The sequence below is a fragment of the Sciurus carolinensis genome, chromosome 6 (genome assembly GCF_902686445.1).
Source record: "Sciurus carolinensis chromosome 6, mSciCar1.2, whole genome shotgun sequence".
In the NCBI taxonomy this organism is placed as follows: Eukaryota; Metazoa; Chordata; class Mammalia; order Rodentia; family Sciuridae; genus Sciurus; species Sciurus carolinensis.
Window position 1 is genome coordinate 105,602,592 of NC_062218.1, and position 19,921 is coordinate 105,622,512.

General features: G+C 38.3%; 1 protein-coding gene and 1 non-coding gene across 4 annotated transcripts in view; both read right to left on the bottom strand.

Annotated features, from left to right (window-relative positions):
- Nucleotides 1-19,921, bottom strand: part of Jakmip2 (janus kinase and microtubule interacting protein 2) — a 173,427-nt gene that overhangs the window by 75,992 nt on the left and 77,514 nt on the right. The gene's annotated exons all lie outside the window — the stretch shown is intronic.
- On the bottom strand, nt 10,845-10,948 carry LOC124987719 (U6 spliceosomal RNA). The gene has a single exon (XR_007109241.1). It is a non-coding gene; the product is annotated as a U6 spliceosomal RNA (small nuclear RNA).

Genomic DNA, 19,921 nt, shown 5'->3' on the forward strand with positions numbered 1-19,921 from the left:
ACTGAACAGACACTTCACAGAAGTTATACAATCAATCAACAAATATATGAAAAAATGTTCAATATCTCTAGCAATTAGAGAAATGCAAATCAAAACTACTCTAAGATTTCATCTCACTCCAATCAGAATGGCAATTATCAAGAATACAAGCAATAATAAATGTTGATGAGAATGTGGGGGAAAAGGTACACTCATACATTGCTGTTGGGAATGCAAAATAGTGCAACCATTATGGAAAGCAGTATGGAGATTCCTCAGAAAACTTGGAATGGAACCACCATTTGACCTACTTATCCCACTTCTCGGTTTATACCCAAAGGACTTAAAATCAACAGTGACACAACCACATCAATGTTTATAGCAGCTCAATTCACAATAGTTAAAATATGGAACCAACCTAGATGCCCTTCAACAGATGAATGGGTAAAGAAAATGTGATATATAGTGATACATATATATAATATCATATATATATTATATACTGTGATATATATATATATATATATATATAATATTACTCAGCTTTAAAGAAGAATGAAATTCTGTTATTTGCTGGTAAATGGATGGAGTTATAGAATATCATGCTAAGTGAAATAAGACAAACCCCAAAAACCAAAGGCCAAATGTTTTCTCTGGTATGTGAAAGTTAATTCACAATAAGGGAGGAGAGGGAAGAATAGAATTACTTCATTTTGGTAGGGGGAGTGAAGGGAGGGGAAAGGGTATAAAGGGAAGGAATGATATTAGAGTGAAACAGATATTATTAACTCATGTACATGTATGATTGCATGACCAATGTGAACCTGCAAAAAGTATAATCAGAAAAATGAGAGATTATACTCCATTTATGTATGCTCTATCAAAATGTATAAATGCATTCTACTGTCATGTACAACTAATTAGAACAAATAAAATTAGGAGTTTAAAAAAATAATAAGTACAAACTCTTGGGAACTGCTTGCAGCCAAAATGTGCAAAGCAACAGGTACAATAGATACATTTTGAATTTTCATTTATAATCTTTTCCGAAGAATTATAATTCTATGTACCTGACTTCATTGTTTTTAATCTAGGATGTAGGAACTTAATCCCATAAAAGATGAAGAAAAAGAATGGGTAAAAGAAATTAGATGAATATTCAGGGGAGGAAAAAAAGCAATACAGAATCAGCTTGTGAATATCTTAAGGTGGGAAACTCCACAATTATGGTCCCATGCACCCTTCTGGTGGCATAGAACTTACTTATTTTCCAGTATTGACGGGTGCCTGGCAATCTCATTCTCTAAATACACTATTAAAGGTGCAGTTTTTTTGAGATAAAATTCACACCTGATGTACACCACACTTTTAAAGTGTATAATTCAGTTGTTTTTAGTATATTAACAAGGTTGTACAAACATCATCACATCCAATTTTAGAACATTTTCATCAATCCAAAAAGAAAACCTGTATCGATCAGCAGTCATTTTGAGATTTCTCTCCCAAATTCTCTAAGCAACTGCTAATCTACTTTTTGTATGGATTTTCCCATTCTGAACATTTTGTATAAACAAAATCATACAATATGTATTATCTTCTGCGCATGCAACTGGCTTATCCTACTTTAGTGTGATTTTTCAAGGTTCGTTCATGTTGTAGCATGTATTTGTACCACATTTCTTTTTATACTTTTATTCTGGTAGGGGCGGGGATTGGGGATTGAACCCAGGGGTGCTTTACCACTGAGATACATCTCTTATTTTATTTTAAGACAGGGTCTCACTAAACTTTAAGGGCCTTGCTAAGTTGGTGAAGCTGGCCTAGAACTTGCCATCCTTGCTCAGTCTCCCAAGTCACTGAGATTACAGGTGGGCACCACCATGCTAGGCACTCATTTCTTTTCATTGTTGAATAATATTCCATTTTATGGACAAGCTGTATGTGTCCATTCATCACCTGATGGGCACTTGTGCTGCTTTTGCATAAGTAGTGTAAGGTCAGGTTTCTACAGAAGTTGGTGATCATGAAGAGGGACCCCACCTTTCAGGTGCATGCTCATGAGCACAAAGGAGAATTCTTGGAGATGTCACAGCACACAGATTGGTGTTTGTGCACCACCCAGACATTCTTTGTAACTGAGGCTGTCTGACAGCAGATTATGTGGAGGAGAGATAGTAGCCTTGTTCAACCAAGGACCAATCTTCATGGGAGATTTATAACATAAAACACCTGAAGGAATTTTGGGTGAACCCTACATTTCCTTCTCATAAATACAAGGTCAGTCAGTGGAAGCCCCAGGCAATATTGTGAGGTATGAAATGCTTGAATTTTACTCTGTCCTTGTGGCCCTATTCCATCTTTAATCAGACACCTCCTACAGTCACAGTGTCTGCATTCTCTATTATGACATCTCTGATAAAGATATTAGAGAGGATGGAAAGACCCTCAGGATTATTTGTATTTTAAACTGAGGAGTGCGGTAAAAGCAAGCCTTAATGTAGGAATAGATTATTAATGGAAGAATTACAGACACCACTCACTCATTTAACAGACATTTACTGAGGGAGAAGTATCATGTAGTATTTTAGAGTACAGCTTCCCAAACCTTTGGTCTGGTTCCATCAAAATCTACAAGAGAGGTGATCCAAGATGGCAGACTAGAGGGTGACTGCATCTCCAATCGCTCCAGAACCCAGGATTCAAGAAGGGGAGGCATTGAGAGACTCGGACTAAAATAGAGCCACGGGTGAGTCTCCCCCACTGGGTGAAGCTCGGCCTGGGTGGCAGGCCCGGATACAGGTGGCTTATCAGAGTAGGGCAGGGCAGCTAGAGTCTTCCCCAGGCAGCCCTGCGCACTCCGGTGGTGGGCTACTCCCACACGGCCAGCTTCTCCAGCTTCTCGGAGCAGGCCCCCCAGTGAGAGCCTTTCTGAACAGAACCAGCTCCAAGTCCCGGAGTCAGTGCGGCGAGCTCTGGCCCGCAAGCAGCTTCAGGGACCAGGACAGGGCAGTCAGGGACTTCCCCAAGAAGCCCGGAACCCTCCAGCAGGAGGCGTCTTTCAAGGCTAGCTTCTCGGAGCACATCGCCCAGTGAGAGCCTTTCTACACAGAGACAGCCACAAGTCCCTGAGCCAACGGAGAGCTCCGACCTGCAAGCAGCATCTGGGATCAGGGCAGGGAAGCCAGAGACTTCTCCAGGTGGCTCTGCCCACTCCAGCCGCAGGCTCTTTCCATGGGGCGATCCAAGATGGAGGCCTAGAGGGTGACTGCATCCCCAGTCGCTCCAGAACCCAGGATTCAAGAAGGGGAGGCATTGAGAGACTCGGACTAAAATAGAGCCACAGGTGAGTCTCCCCCACCGGGTGAAGCTTGGCCTAGGCAGTAAGCACGAATAGGGGCAGCTTATCAGAGCAGGACAGGGCAGCTAGAGTCTTCCCCAGGTAGCCCTGTGCACTCCAGGGGTGGGCTCCTCCCACACGGCCAGCTTCTCAGAGCAGGCCCCCCAGTGAGAGCCTTTCCGCACAGAGCCAGCTCCAAGCCCTGGAACCAGTAGCAGGCTAGGGGCAGCTTTCTTCCGAAGCACTGCATTATTAAGTTCCACCAAGACTTCAGGCTACTGAAGGCTGGGAGGTGATACACTGGAAATCTACAGGGCCACTATAAGCCAATAGAGGAAATCTGCAATATCTCAGAGTCCCACTGACATCTGACCAATATGAGAAAACAAGGGAAGAAAATGTCCCAAACAAACCTAGATACTATATCAATAAAACCCAATGACAGCACAACAGAAGAAATGTCAGAGAGGGAGTTCAGAATGTACATAATTAAAACAATCAGGGAAGCAAACGAGGAGATAAAAGAGCAAATGCAGGCATTGAAGGAGGAGATGAAAGAGCAAATGCAGGCATTAAATGATCGCACCAATCAACAGTTAAAAGAGCAAATACGGGAAGCAAGAGATAATTTCAAAAAAGAGTTAGAGATACTGAAAAAAAAAACAAACAGAAATCCTTGAAATGAAGGAAACAATAAACCAAGTTAAAAACTCCATAGAAAGCATAACCAATAGGATAGAACACCTGAAAGACAGAACCTCAGACATTGAAGACAAAATATTTAATCTTGAAAACAAAGTTGACCAAACAGAGAAGATGGTAAGAAATCATAAACAGAATCTACAAGAATTATGCGATAGCATGAAAAGACCAAGAATTATTGGGATTGAGGAAGGCTTAGAGAAACAAACTAAAGGAATGAACAATCTATTCAATGAAATAATATCAGAAAATTTCCCAAATCTGAAGAATGAAATGGAAAACCAAGTATAAGAGGCTTATAGGACTCCAAATATACAAAATTACAACAGACCCACACCAAGGCACATTGTTATGAAAATACCTAACATACAAAATAAAGACAGAATTTTAAAGGCCGTGAGAGAAAAGAATCAAATTACATTCAGGGGGAAACCAATAAGAATATCAGCAGATTTTTCAATCCAGACCCTAAAAGCTAGAAGGGCCTGGAACAACATTTACCAAGCCCTGAAAGAAAATGGATGCCAACCAAGAATCTTATACCCAGCAAAATTTACTTTCAGATTTGATGACAAAATAAGATCCTTCCATGATAAACAAAAGCTAAAGGAATTTACAAAAAGAAAGCCAGCATTACAGAACATTCTCAGAAAAATATTCCATGAGGAAGAGATGAAAAACAACGATGCAAATCAGCAACGGGAGGAACTAGCCTAAAGGAATAGCCAAATAAAGGAGAAACCAAATCATGTCAAAAAACAAAAATGAGTCAAATGACTGGGAATACAAATCATATCACAATAATAACTCTGAATGTTAATGGCCTGAACTCATCAATCAAAAGACATAGACTGGAAGATTGGATTAAAAAGAAAAATCCAACAATATTCTGCCTGCAAGAGACTCATCTCATAGAAAGAGACACCCATAGACTAAAGGTGAAAGGATGGGAAAAAACATACCATGCACACGGACACAGCAAAAAAGCTGGAGTATCCATCCTCATTTCAGATAATGTGGACTTCAAGCCAAAACTAGTCAGAAGGGATAAAGAAGGACATTACATACTGCTTAAGGGAAGCATAAATCAGCAAGATATAACAATCATAAATATCTATGCCCTGAACATTGGCTCATCCATGTACATCAAACAAATCCTTCTCAATTCCAGAAATCAAATAGACCACAACACAATAATACTAGGCGATTTTAACACACCTCTCTCACCACTGGATAGATCTTCCAAACAAAAATTGAATAAAGAAACCATAGATCTCAATAACACAATCAACAATTTAGACTTAACCGACATATATAGAATATACCATCCAACAAAGAACAAATACACTTTCTTCTCAGCAGCACATGGTTCCTTCTCTAAAATAGACCATATTTTATGCCACAAAGCTACTGTTAGCAAATACAAGAAGATAGAGATATTACCTTGTACTCTATCAGATCATAATGGATTGAAATTAGAAATAAATGACAGAATAAAAAACAGAAACTTCTCCAATACCTGGAGATTAAATAATATACTATTATATGATGAATGGATAACAGAAGACATCAGGAGGGAAATAAAAAAAATTCTTAGAAGTAAACGAGAACAAAGACACATCATATCAAAATCTCTGGGACACTATCAAAGCAGTACTTAGAGGAAGATTTATTTCATGGGGCGCATTCAACAAAAGAAGTAGAAATCAACAAATAAATAACTTAACACTACAGCTCAAAGCCCTAGAAAAAGAAGAGCAGACCAACACCAAAAGTAGTAGAAGACAGGAAATAGTTAAAATCAGAGCCGAAATCAACGAAATTGAAACAAAAGAAACAATTGGAAAAATTAACAAAATAAAGAGTTGTTTCTTTGAAAAAATAAACAAAATTGATAAACCCTTAGCCAACTAACAAAGAGAAAGAGGGAGAAAACTCAAATTAATAAAATTCGGAATGAACAAGGAAATATCACAATAGACACGAGTGAAATACAAAACATAATTAGAAACTATTTTGAAAATCTATACTTCAACAAAACAGAAAACCTCGAAGACATCAACAAGTTTCTAAGGACATATGAATTACTTAAACTGAATGAGGAGGACATACACAACTTAAATAAATCACTTTCAAGCAATGAAATAGAAGAGGTCATCAAAAGCGTACCAACAAAGAAAAGTCTGGGACCAGATGGGTTCTCAGCCAAGTTCTACAAAACCTTTAAAGAAGACCTCATTCCAATACTCCTCAAAGTATTCCATGAAATAGAAGAGGAGGGAACCCTCCAAAACTCGTTCTATGAAGCCAATATCACCCTGATACCTAAACCAGACAGAGACACATCAAGGAAAGAAAATTTCAGACCAATATCCTTAATGAACATTGACGCAAAAATTCTCAACAAAATTTTAGCAAATCGCATACAAAAATCCATTAAAAAGATAGTGCACCACGATCAAGTGGGTTTTATCCCAGGGATGCAAGTTTGGTTCAACATCCGGAAATCAATAAATGTCATTCACCATATCAACAGACTTAAAGTTAAGAATCACATGATTATTTCAATAGATGCAGAAAAAGCATTCGATAAAATACAGCATCCCTTCATGCTCAAAACACTAGAAAAATTGGGGTAGTGGGAACATTCCTTAACATTGTAAAGGCCATCTACGCTAAGCCCATGGCCAGTATCATTCTAAATGTTGAAAAACTGAAAACATTCCCCCTAAAAACTGGAACAAGGCAGGGATGCCCTCTTTCACCACTTCTATTCAACATCGTCCTTGAGACTCTAGCCAGAGCAATTAGACAAACCAAAGAAATTAAAGGGATACGAATTGGAAAAGAAGAACTCAAACTATCCCTGTTCGCTGATGACATGATTATATATTTAGAGGAACCTGGAAATTCCACCAGAAAACTTTTAGAACTCATAAGTGAATTCAGTAAAGTAGCAGGTTACAAGATCAATGCTCATAAACCAATGCATTTTTATACATAAGTGATGAATCTTCAGAAAGAGAAATTAGGAAAACTACCCCATTCACAATAGCATCAAAAAAAATAAAATACTTGGGAATCAATCTCACAAAAGAGGTGAAAGACCTCTACAATGAGAACTACAGAACACTAAAGAAAGAAATTAAAGAAAACCTTAGAAGATGGAAAGATCTCCCATGTTCTTGGATAGGAAGAATTAATATTGTCAAAATGGCCATACTACCTAAAGTGCTATACAGATTCAATGCAATTCCAATTAAAATCCCAATGATGTACCTTACAGAAATAGAGCAAGCAATTATGAAATTCATCTGGAAGAATAAAAAACCCAGAATAGCTAAAGCAATCCTCAGTAGAAAGAGCAAAGCAGGGGGTATTGCAATACCAGATCTTCAACTCTATTACAAAGCAATAGAAACAAAAACGGCATGGTATTGGTACCAAAATAGACAGGTAGATCAATGGTACAGAATAGAGGACGTGGACACAAACCCAAATAAATACAATTTTCTCATACTAGACAAAGGTTCCAACAATATGCAATGGAGAAAAGATAGCCTCTTCAACAAATGGTGCTGGGAAAACTGGAAAACCATATGCAACAGAATGAAATTAAACCCCTATCTCTCACCCTACACAAAACTCAACTCAAAACGGATCAAGGACCTCTGAATTAGACCAGAGACCCTGCATCTTATAGAAGAAAATGTAGGTCCAAACCTTCAACTTGTTGGCTTAGGATCAGACTTCCTTAACAGGACTCCCATAGCACAAGAAATAAAAGCAAGAATCAACAACTGGGATAGATTCAAACTAAAAAGCTTTCTCTCAGCAAAGGAAACTATCAGTAATGTGAAGAGAGAGCCTACAGAGTGGGAGAATACCTTTGCCACTCATACTTCAGATAGAGCGCTAATTTCCAGAATCTATAAAGAACTCAAAAAACTCTACACCAAGAATAAAAATAATCCAATCAACAAATGGGCTAAGGAAATGAACAGAGACTTCACAGAAGAAGATGTACAAGCAATCAACAGATGTATGAAAAAATGTTCAACATCACTAGTAATAAGAGAAATGCAAATCAAAACTACCCTAAGATTTCATCTCACCCCAATTAGAATGGTGGTTATCAAGAACAGAAGCAACAATCGGTGTTGGCTAGGATGTGGGGAAAAAGGTACACTCACACATTGCTGGTGGGATTACAAATTAGTGCAGCCACTCTGGAAAGCAGTATGGAGATTCCTCAGAAAGCTTGGAATGGAACCACCATTTGACCCAGCTATCCCACTCCTTGGCCTATACCCAAAGGCCTTAAAATCAGCATACTACAGAGATACAGCCACATCACTGTTCATTGCTGCTCAATTCACCATAGCCAGATTGTGGAACCAACCTAGATGCCCTTCAGTTGATGAATGGATAATGAAACTGTGGCATATATATACAATTGAATATTAGTCCACCATGAAGAATGATAAAATTATGGCATTTGCAGGCAAATGGATGAAATTGGAGAATATCATGCTAAGTGAGATAAGCCAATCTCAAAAAACTAAAGGATGAATGATCTCGCTGATAAGCGGATGAGGACATATAATGGGGAGTGGGAGGGGTTAGCGTTAGTTTTAGGGTTAGGGATAAGGAGGGTGGTAAGAATGGAGGAAGGAAGGACTGACTGTACAAGGACTGTATAGAGGGAGAGGAGGGGTGGGAGGGGTGGGGGGGAAGGGAAAAAAATAGCAGAAGGAATCAAACAACATTGCCCTATGTAGATTTATGATTGCACAAATGGTATGCCTTGACTCCATGTACAAATAGAGAAACAATATGTATCCCATTTGTTTACAATAATAAAGAAAAAATCTACAGGAGAGTCTTGGTGATCTGGGGGATTTTGGATAGTCACTGCCAGGGGATTCTGGTTCATAGGTATCTTTGAGGGTATCTGGTATAGTATGTGCTATGGAGTTTAACTCTCACCTCTGTGTTTAGTAGCTATGGGATCTGGAATAAGCCATTTAATTCTTAAGACCTCAATATTTTTCACCTTTAACATGGGGTGAGAGGCACAGGTATCTACAGTACTTATGGCATTGGATTGACAATTAAATGAAGGAATGCAAGTTGTGTTCTTACTCTGCTCACGACACTTGAGAATTGACAATCTGAGTGTTTTCCATTTCTACCATTGGCCTAGGTGGAAGAAATGAAGTAGCCTATCACCACTGTCTTCAGGTACTTACGTTAAGAATGTTAGATGTGCAAAAATCATGCTCATTCAGGGTTTACACTTATGGGAGGCCTCTTATATTAAAAAGCCCTTCTTGTTCGTGGTTCTTTACAGATTTATTTAGGAATTGGCAAAACAAAACAAAACAAACCTGTTGAGTGAGAAAAACAAAGGGAGTGATGTTGATGTGAGCTAATGAGGCCTCTGTCCCTCCTCACCCAGGCTGCTCTTCTATGACTTCTGGAGACCACGAGCATGGCGCCACATTTGAAATCATCTTGAGGTTACCTACTTCCAGTAGTCCTTTTCTATCTTCTAGTGTTTAGGTAACCTCAGCATTTATTCCTTTAAATAAAATTTCCAGGTTTAAATGTTTCTGACTTAGTCAGATTTTTCATTGCTGCGACCAAAAGACCCAGCAAGAAAAAAATAGAGGAGGAAAGGTTTATTTGGGGCTCATGGTTTCAGAGGTCCCAGTCCACAGACAGCTGACTCCTAGCTCTGGGCCCAAAGCAAAGCAGAGCATCTCAGTGGAAGGGTGTGGAGGAGGAAGGTAGCTCAGAACAAGGCAATCAGGAAACAGAGGGAGAGCTCTGCTCACCAGGTATAAAATATAGATATAGACCCCAAAGTCATGCACATGGTGACCCATCTCCTCCAGCCACACCCTACCTGCCTACAGTTACCACCAGGTAATCCATTCAACTGGATTAATGTGCTGATTAAGTTAAGGCTCTTACGACCCAGTCATTTCACCTCTTTGCATTGCTTCATGGATGAACTTTTGAGGGACACCTCATATCTAAACCATAACAGTTCCCATTTAGCATTATTTGTGTAGTTGAGAAAATCACTATACCTGTGTTGTACAATATTTTGTTTTGAAATTTACATCCATTAAGGAATGGTTAAATCAAGCTAATAAATGTGTGCATTACCTCACATATTTACTTTATTGTGATAAGAACACTTAAAATCTACTCTCTTAGCAATTTTCAAGTATCTAATATATTGTCATTAACTGTACTCACTATGTTATACAATAGATCTCCAGAACTTATTTCTTCTAACTGAATTTTCAAAAATCTTCTTATTATCTCTCTACAACCAACCCCTTGCCTCAGCCCCTGGTAACCACTGTTCTGTTCTCTGTTCCTATGAACTTGACTTTTTAGATTTTCTAAAGAAGTGAGATAATGCAGTATTTGTCATTTTGTGTCAGGCTTCATTTCATTTAAAATAATGACATCTGGGTTCATTCATGCTGTTGTGCATGATTTCCTTGTTTTTAAAGACTGAGTGGTATTCTATCAGCACATTTTCTTTTTTAGTTTATCCGTCAATTGGGTTTGATTCCATATCTGGGCTACTGTCATAGTAGCATTATTCTTTTAATAATGACACACTTTAAGACCCAAATCAAGAAATTAAAAACATATGTTGAATCAATTCATAAGTATTTAAATATGACAAATCTATGCATTGATCTCAGATTATAGTCCTGGCTGCATAGTCTGCCCAGAAAAATAAAAATATCCTAGAAATCCTAATATTTTGATGTCTAAATTATATGTATATACATATATATTAAATATGAAATGCTTCATGAATTTTCAGGTCATCTTTGCACAGGGTTCATGGCAATCTTGGTATTGTTCCAATTTCAGCATATGTGCTGCCTAAGTGAGAACCAACTACATTTCTAATGGCTCTCCCATCCTAAAATACCACACAATTCTTTGTCAGAAACATGACGACATATTTGATCAAGAAAAGATAGCCACTGTTTACTGAGCTTGACTTTTTGTAGATGTTAAAAAGTGCAGGTATCAATCCTATCCTTCATTGATCTCCAGTCTATAAAGAGGAGGCAAGAGGAAGAAAAATTCTAGAAAACTTTGAAGGGGAACAACTGCAGGACAGCACCAAGTGGCCGGAGAAGGCATGGAGACTTCATAAGGGAGCTGGCATCGGAGCTGGCTGACCCTGAGTGAACTTATTCCTTGCTCTGTGCCATGCATGGTGCTATGCTAACTCTAGAGCTACCCCATTCAACCCTTTCTGACATTTACTCATTATTTTTTAAATTGGGAAATTGAGAGTTGAAGAATTTAATTAACTTGGAAAATATTGTAATCATGAAATGTCAGAGTTGCAGCTCTAATATACCTCTGTCAGTCTCCAGAGCTTCGATACTTTTTAAAGAGTAGGATTCAGATTCCATTGCCAGTAGGCTATAGATGTGGCAAAGAATGGAAAGGTCAGCTGGGGATCTAACAAAATAGAATGGTAGAAAGTGGTGATCAACAACCTGGAATCTGAGGGGGCAGAGGAAGGAAAGATGGTGGAATGAAACAGACATCATTACCCTATGTACATGTATGAATACACAGATGGTGTGAATCTGCAGTGTGTACCAGCCAGAGAAATGAAAAGTTGTACCCCATTTGTGTACAATGAATCAAAATCCAGTCTGTAAAAATAAAATTTAAAAAATTAAAAAAAAGAACCTGGAATCTGAAATCAGAAAAATTGACTTTGAATTAAATTTCCTAGCAATACATTCTACAGTTTGATAACCTTATTGTGCAATTAGGAAAGGGAATGCCCCTACTGAGCTCTTTCTGAGAATAAATGGGTTAAAATATGAGAAATGATTAGTAAATTTTATTATTATTATTATTATTATTATTATTATTATTACTATTATTGTCATTCTTACAGTTTTTCAAGGACATAATTATCCACTAACCACCAGCTTAATACAAAGGACAGAAGTAACAAATTTGTCACTTCTTTGTGTTAAAAAGGCAGGGCAGGGAAGACACAGAGATCTCTGAAAAGGGAAAGATATTAATGCCTATGCTTCTGGGCAAATGGGACCTACAATGACAGGATCAGTATTCTCAGGGGCCTTGGCTTTGTATCCAGGTTTGCCCCAAGCTATGTGCTGAATAAAGTAATTACTGATCTCAGGGTTTCCAATAAGGTTGTTGCCACTGAATTATGATTCGAAAGCAACTGTCATAAAATACCTGGAGTTCACATGTATGCAGCAAAATGCTTCAGCAGTTTTTCATAATTAATATTTGGAAATGTCCACTCTAACAAAGCCTTGTTTGTCTAAGCCTACATTCTTTCCAAAGATGGTACTTTTCAGTGAGATGCTGTTGTTTAAAATGTATGAATCGAACTTGCACACTTAGTTCCTGGTAGCCTGCAGAGACGTGTTAACATTCCTGAAACCCTTCTCTATGCAGGAAAAATGTCTCACTGTGCATTTGTGAAATTCGACACAGAAATTTAATGTAAAGGAGAGAGGCTGCTGTTTAAAAGCAAGTCTAACCCTGGAGCTCTAGTTTCCTATATAAAGGAAATGTGGTGGCGTGGTTATGGGGTCAAAAGGCTTTTAATCCATTACATGTCTTTTAGAAGAAAGTGAATCTGAAATGCTGACATTCAGCATGGTAGTGATTATGCATCTTCAGAATTGTAAAATGCCACGTTTGTGTATCTCTTTATGTTCATCTCTTTCCTATTCTTCTGCTAAACTGACCTCTTTATCATTAATAACAAAAGCAATTATTACAATTAAATTTTATTTAAAGTTCATGCATTAAGTTTTCTACACAAAAGGAGTGCTACATAAGTACAACGAAAGTTATTACTCCTGATGAATTGCTTTGTAGATCTCAGGTTTAAAACTTCATACTAGAAATGTTATTCATAGTGTATACAGCTGGAGAGAGCTCTTAGCATAAATATAAGAGACATTGAACCTCCTGCAGGGGAGTGTCAGGAAGACTTGGCAGAACTGATGTCTAGGTTGAGATCCAAATGAGGTGGCATTCATCCAGAACTGAGCTACTATGCAAACCCTTGACTGCCCTGGCCGTTCTCTGACTTCCCTTTTCTGTTCTCAATTTCTTGGTGAAATCCTGTCTACTCATCTTTTAAAGTCAGATCAAATGTCACCTCATATCACTTTCCTTTATACCTCTTTGCCATACCCTGGGTGTCATGGTTCAGATTAAAGGTGTCCCCCAAAAGCTCAATGCAAGAGAGTTTTGAGGTAAAATGATTGGGTTAGAAGAGCCTAATCACTTAATTGATCCCCACAAAGGGATTAACTGGGTGGTAAATGTAGGCAGGTAGCACCAGTGTGATTGGAGGAGGTGGGTCACAGGGGGCGTGCCTTTGAGGTATATATTATGTGTGTGGTGGGGCAACTGTTCCTTTGCTTCTGTGTTGCCACATCCTGAGCTGCTTTCTTCCTCCACACCTTTCTGCCATGATGTTCTGCCCCATCTCAGGGCCTGATGAATGAAGTCAGCCATCTGGGGACTGAGACCTCTGAAGCCATGAACCCCAAAATAAACTTTTCCAGCACTAAAATTGTTCTTGTCAGGTCTTTTGGTCACAGTTGCAAGTAAGCTGACCAAAACATTGGGTAGAACGAATTATTACCTAATGTGGGTTTCCATTTTCTCTTGGAAGATGTTTTTTATAGCATTCATCACTCATTCATTAATTCACTCACTCATTAATTTATAAATAGTTACAAAATGCCTGGTAGAGGACACGTCTGTGCTAAGCAAGAAATGCAGGATCCCTGCCCTTCCCTGAGGGAGAACCAGTCACTTAAAACAGTGTCATAATTGCACAGGTGATAGGAGATGGGAATCAGGAAAGATACCTTAGGCAAAGTGATATATAAAACAAGATCTGTAAGATGAGAGGAAATTATCTAGCAAATGGTCAGGGAGGGAAACATAATCTAGGAAGGAATATGAAGGTCTAAAAGTAAAAAACATATATGATAGAGAGAAAAATATTGGTAAGCGTTTCCAAATGGTAAAAGAATGGTAAAGCAGCAGCAGAAGCACTTGGAGATGTGATCATGACCAGTGGTGGAGGACGGGATAAACAGTGCTAAGGGATTTGGGCTTCACCCACATTGCTATGTGTTGTCACCAAGGGTTTCCTGGAGAAGAGTGACTTGAAGAAAGTTTGACTTTAGTTATGATCCTCTGGCAATAGAGGACAGCAGAGACTAAAGGGGCACACGAGATGTAGAAAGAACAGTTAGGAGGATGGGGTCACAGCCATGTATATTAATAGTCTCTAGGTGACTAAGTTCCATTAAAGAGTAAAACTGTGTCTTATTCATCTTTGTTCTCATAGCACCAAAAAGTTCAGCTTAATTAACATTGATCCTGATACAAGGAAAACAGACATTGAGAAACATATTTCAGTTTCTACAAAGATCATTTTGATAAGATTTATCATGGGAAATTTCTTTTACTTTGTGAGAGCCCTTGGATAACTCCTTTGATTTCAGGCAAAAGTTAAAGCTCGATGTAAGAGTGAATTAAACAATAAAATTAAAAAAATTTTTGTTTAAGCCATATGCTAAGACTTTTTAATCACTGCTGCTGTCTTGGCACTGGATAAGTCATCTTGCATTGTATTCTGTTGTCTGGATTTAGAAGGCTTCCATAAGGATGAGTTTAGCAGAGTTAATTTTCTAAGTGCCATATATTTCTATGTCATTGTCTTTTCTCTCTGGATTCAAAGTATTCTATAGCTTTTGTGGAGTGACAGGTAACAACTTCACTGGACATGAGGGAGAAACACAACACACAATAGGAAAAAATATGTATTCAAACCTAGACAGAGCCAGGAAGATGCATCAGAGCCCTGCCAAAGCAGGCACCCCAGTATGTGTGCACTACTGTTAAAAAGTGGTATGTAAGGTTAAAGAAAAACACCGAAAGCATTGAAAGGAGAGATTTTCATAGAATTATATTTATAGCTGACAGGGAGATTTTCTATTTTAGGTGGAAGTGAAACATATATAACCTATTCCGTAGTTTCCTTGGTAACTCTTTTCAAAGACCTTGAATTGAAAAGAAAAAAAAAAAAAAAAACCCTACCAAACCTTTGCAAAAAGTCAAACATGAGCAGAGATTTTTACATATAGGAGAGGAATGATATGTGTCTACACTTTTTCAAAAGGCAGGATAATTTCAATACAAAAATTTACACTGATCAATATCACTTATCTAAAACTACATAAACTTTAACTAAAATAGCTTTTGGCTATATTAGATATCGTTTTTTATTATAAAGGATTACACTTAATGTTCCATATTCTGACTATCTATTGATATTTCCCCTGTGCTATATTATGGCATAATGAAGTAACAAGTTACAGGGTGATAAAGATCAGTTTTTAAAAATATTTAGGAATCTGGGGCTGGGGACATAGCTCAGTTGATAGAGTGCTTGCCTTGCAAGCACAAGGCCCTGGGTTCAATCCCAGCACTGCAAAAAAAAAAAAAAAAAAAAAAAAAAAAAAAAAAGAAAGAAAGAAAGAAAAATATTTAGGAATCTGTTTTGAGTTTTGTCCCAGAGGCAAATGCTTCTATATATATATATATATATATATATATATATAGAGAGAGAGAGAGAGAGAGAGAGAGAGAGAGAGAGAGAAATACACACACACACACACGCACACACACACATCAGGATTATCAAAGGACCAGGATTATATCCACTTGGCTCCTGTCTCGTATTTGAATCTCAGTGCCTAGAACAGTGCTGGCACAAAGTAGATTCTGAATAATTATTTCTGAACAAATAGGGCTAAGGCTGGAACATGAAGGAGAAATAGGATTAAGGAAAGTCAGGGAGTCACATGGAAGGTATTGATAACAGTTCAATTAATCAATCAATCATTAAAAGACAGTACTGCTGTTACTGTGTCAGGTATGGAAGGTTCAGTCTCGGGAGCCAACAGACATAGCCTTAGGAAAATTATGTGATAAATGATGCCTATCTTGACTGCCTAGGTGCTGAATTTGCATTTTATTTAATAATTACCAAGATCTGATCAGCATTCTTCAAAGAAGAGGCATGTTTCAATTTATTTTTAAGGAGGTTACTCTTTAAGTGATGTGTAGGACAGAACGGAACATAAAGAAACCAGAGTGGGAGGTCCAGAAAGGAATCCACTGCTGATGTTCATGAAAAAACAGTGAAGTGTGGACTGAGAATGGAGGATAGAGGGCTTTTCTCTTTTGTAAGCTGAAAGAACTCTGAACCATCTCACTGTCACCACTGTCTTCATGATTCAACAACTTCTCTTTATGGGGCACTTATTTTTGACCCTTGTGCAATGCAGTGATTTATAAGGATCCTCCCATTTTGGACTTTAAAAAAAGATTATGCAATAATACATACAGTTATTATTCTTTATTTATGGATGGAAAAATTGGATTGATAGGAGGCAATTCTGTGACTTAAAGTCACAGAGTGAGGTCAATGTCATAATCAAGATATATTTGGGCCTGAAGCTTCTTAATGCTCTCTAGCTGGTCTGTGATATAGGAAAAGTTCAACTAATGTGCTAATTGTTAGGCAGTAGTGAGGTAGTGAATAAATGGTCAGATTGATACACAACCATTATGCATGGGACAGTGGAAGAATATTGATAGCATCAGTAAATCCACTAAGGCTAAAGGAGTCATCCATGTGCTTAGAAATAACATGAACTAATATTTTCATGTTGTAAGTATTACAGTAAGGAAAAAGATCAAAGTAGAAACACAGACTGAGTAAAACTATGTAGATATAAAAAGCAAAGTCAGTATATAACACAGACAGCCTTAGCCCAGAGTCTATAAACTCAATCATACCAGAAACACTCCCGTGTGTTTTTATAGAAATCACACTTGAGGAACAGCAGCACTCTCTGTCCTACTGATTGACCTATTAAAAATTTATTCCACACCTTATTTAAAATCAATTTTCAAGCATTTTATAGAAATGAACTTCAACATAACATGATTTAGAACATTTAAAAGGAAGTAGTACATGTGTTTACTTACATAAAGACTCGCATTCAGAAAGCAGTTAAGTTTTTCCACAGTGGTAGATGATGAGAGATCTTAATTTAAACAGGTTTTTCTTCCCCACCCCAAAAGATTCCTATGCTAATTGTGATATTGCTTCTGTAATTGGAACAAAATAATGTTTCTTTACAGAAAAAAAAAAGGAAGTATTCAGTGAGGAAAGTGGGACAAAAAGAAAAAATAGATACTAGCTGAAATCAGGAGAGCAGGAATCAAGGCAAACACAGAGACCTTGGTGCTGAGTCTGGGGTGCTGTGGCTCTCAAGCTGCCTCTCCCCTCTTCTGAGAGAACCAGTCATTAGCCACAACAGGTCACAAAACGATTGTTTCCCTGTAAACCTGACTTAATCGGGATCGACTGGGCCAAGAAGATTTCTGAGTGGAACCCAGCCCCTCCTCATGAGCTGCCCAGTCCTGAAGTCAACTAGATAGGGCTTGACGAGGTCTGTTTTTGGAAATCACAAAGACGCTGTTTGCTATCAGCCTGTCTTTCTTTCTTTTCTTTTCTTTTTTTTTGATTTTTTTTTTAATTAAAATATTTTTTATTTTTATAGACACATTTTGATTCATTCGAATCTCCATCATGTTGGCTTAGGACCAGACTTCCTTAACAAGACCCCCATAATGCAAGAAATAAAAACAAGAATCAATAAATGGGATAGATTCAAACTAAACAGTTTTTTCTCAGCCTGACTTTCTTAAGCCTTTCCTGACCACCAGCCTCCGCCTAGGCAAATCTTTCAGAACTCAAGGGCACAGAATCACTCCAGGAAATACATGGCCTTTCCTATGATATTCACTCTCTCTTTTCAGTACAGCCATTCGATTTGACTCTGGAGAGGAAGGGATTTCCCTGGGCCTAGGAACCACTTTATCCCAACTGCTTAGCACAGTGCCTCACAGCAGGTACTCGAAAATGAAATATTTGTTGAAAAAATACATAAATGGAGCAAAAGGGAAATTGTCGTTGGCAGTAATGAAGTCCTTCAAACCACAAAATCTTAACATTATTCCCCTAAATACGACTATAGGAAAGGTTGTAAGTCACCGTTGTGTTAATCATAGTGTTATTTTGCCCCACGTTAAATCTTGCAGTATACTAATGGTATGTGAGAGCTTAGAAAATTAAGCCATGCATTTTCAAATGTTAGCAATTTATATCTGAGGAAATATTTTTCCTTGGTATTTTCTTTGATTTATTACCTCATGGCATAGAAATTAGGAACTACAATTTCTCATTTCAAGTTTTAAACTCCTTCTATGGACAGCTTTGTTAGGGGAAAAAAAAAATCTCGAAGGCTCAAAATTGCTTCCTCCACATCTCAGAATCTCAGCAGGTTCTAGAGGCAGTATTTCCTTCTTGTACAGTAAGCAATATTTGATATTCCAAAGCTCTGGGGTCCTGGCCTATAATATCCTAGCATAATAGCATTTGTGGAGATAATTACTACACTTCACCTGCTTACTCACGTTGTACTGTGACAGATGAATACTAGTACCACTGCTAATCGTCATCATGATAATTACTATTGACCACTTACTACTGCTGGCCACTGTGCTATTTACATGCATTATCTTTTGAATGCTTCGAGCTGGGTGTTAAAAGTCATCTAGTCCTGCCCTGAGTGTATGATTTATGAAGCCTCTCTACAACTCTTCCCCACGGGGAGAGCCCAACATGTAAATAATGAACTGCAGGTTGAAGATGTAATGAGTGCCGTACCAGACAGCAGACCAGGCTCTGCCTGAGTGTGGGGGAGACCCAGCTCCCTGGGGAGGTCAGCAAGTGCTCCTGGCAGAAGGGACAGCCAAGCTGAGTCTGGAAAGAAGAGAGAGGATTTACCACGTGGTCCAGGGAATAAGGGAGACTTGAGTAAATATTTTATGAGATTTGGCAAGAATTATGGGTGTATTGAGATTACTGATTAACTTGGAGTTGGGAGAATATGCATTTGACCATACAGCCTGTTCTCTTTATCACCACAGGTGATAAAAGTCACATGGATTAATGCAGGTGAAGGTTTAGCATGGTATGTGTCAAAAAGTGCTGTGTATTAAAATCAGTTTTTTTCTTTCTTCAACAAATAGATACTGAACACTTCATAACTACTGAGCAAAGTTGGTGGTTGTTGTTGTTTTGTTTTGCCATGGAGGGTTACCAGGGACTGAACCCAGGGTCATTTTATAATGGAGCCACATCCCCTGTCCTTAAAAAAAAAATTTTTTTTTTTTTTTTGGACACAGGGTCATGCTAAGTTGCTTAGGGCCTCACTAAGTTGCTGAGGCTGGCTTTGAACTTGGGATCCTCCTGTCTCAGCCTCCTGAGTCTCTGGAATTATAGGCATGCACCACCATTCCCAACTGAGCGCTGTTTTTGACCTGGAAGATACAGCAATGAACAAATAAAACATAACATTGTTGGCTCATGTTTATAGGGAGAGACACACAAAAAGCACAGCACACACATATGTACTATGCTAGATTATGACAAAATGCTACCGAAAAAATTAATGTAGGAGAGAAGGTGATAGGAATTGTACAGGCAGGGTTGTGATTTCAGACCTAAGCAAATGCTATTTGGCTATCTTTGAGGTCTGTCTCAAAGGGAGTGTGTCATGTGTGCACTTGGAGGAAAGCTTTCCAGATGAGGGAGGAGTCGGCACAGAAGCTCCGGTGTGGCTTAGGCATCCAAGTTCCAGGAATTGCTGGGAGGCTGATGCTGGTGGGGTGCTGGGAATGAGAGCT